The following is a 1,009-nucleotide window of genomic DNA, read 5'->3' as shown; positions in this document are numbered from 1 at the left end:
CCCCCACGTGTCGTGGCCGCGTTCCAAGAGAATTTCCCTGGAATTTTCGCGTGGCGCGAATGAAAAACTGGGTCGAATCTTGTCTGTTTGATATTTAGCTGCAAGAGATTCGAGGAAAAGGCTCGAATCTCTTTATTTCCATGACATGTTTCTCTCTGCGATTCAAAGAGATCAAGAGATCTTTTCTAGAGACAGAGAGAGAGACAGAGAGAGAAAGAGGGACAAGAGGGAGAAAAGCGTTTATTACACAAAAAATAGTTGGTGTAATTCGTTCATGGAGGAAAATAGGGATACCAGAGGCGTGGAGGATTCGTTGAATTCGTATGCGTGACTTTTACGACGTTTAATTCTTTCACAGGAGCCAACTGTCAACGACGTTCATTGCCGCGCATTTGTTTAATTAAGGGAAACGAGGAAACTGTTTTCACAGGAAACGGAGGGGAATCTTTTTTTATTTTTCAAAAGTGTGCATATCCTTCGTTGTTGTTTAAAAGAATGTAAAGAATAATGATAAAAAATATCCTTTCGTCGGATTTTTCGCGCAATTTAAACTCGAAGAAATTGAATAATTTTAAACCTAAAAAAAAAAAAACACGTTTTGACAAAAGTTCAAAAATATAATTGAATCGATCCTCTGTATTGACAATGGTTACGTCATTTTTAATTATTCTCGTCTCGGGAAAAAATTTTTAAAAAGCGAGCTAATAGCCTAATGGATGCGAGATGCAATTTATTCTAATCTCCCTCCATCTACTCCCATTCCCTTCCATTTTAATATTCCTCCTATACCATTCTCATTATTCCCATTGCGGATTTCTTTTTATCATATCTTTTTCTCATTCAATATTCCGTTTTTGTTTCCATTTCATTTCATTTTTTTCCCATTCTTACTTCATCGTCATTTTCCACACCATATATTCTTTATATATATTTAATCATCTTCCAATCGATAAAAATATCTCCACTTCAAATACAAACAACGTTTCCTTTAGATTTTCGCGTTTTCCCT

General features: G+C 35.8%; 1 protein-coding gene and 1 long non-coding RNA gene across 10 annotated transcripts in view; one reads left to right on the top strand and one right to left on the bottom strand.

The window, feature by feature from the left end:
* Window positions 1-1,009, bottom strand: part of LOC102675205 — a 109,605-nt gene that overhangs the window by 33,116 nt on the left and 75,480 nt on the right. The gene's annotated exons all lie outside the window — the stretch shown is intronic.
* LOC102674467 (regulating synaptic membrane exocytosis protein 1) overlaps window positions 1-1,009 on the top strand; it is a 138,414-nt gene that overhangs the window by 71,431 nt on the left and 65,974 nt on the right. The window lies entirely within an intron of this gene.

This window comes from Apis dorsata, unplaced genomic scaffold (assembly GCF_000469605.1).
Source record: "Apis dorsata unplaced genomic scaffold, Apis dorsata 1.3 scaffold_32, whole genome shotgun sequence".
NCBI classification, from domain to species: Eukaryota; Metazoa; Arthropoda; class Insecta; order Hymenoptera; family Apidae; genus Apis; species Apis dorsata.
This window is presented reverse-complemented; position numbering and strand designations above follow the sequence as displayed.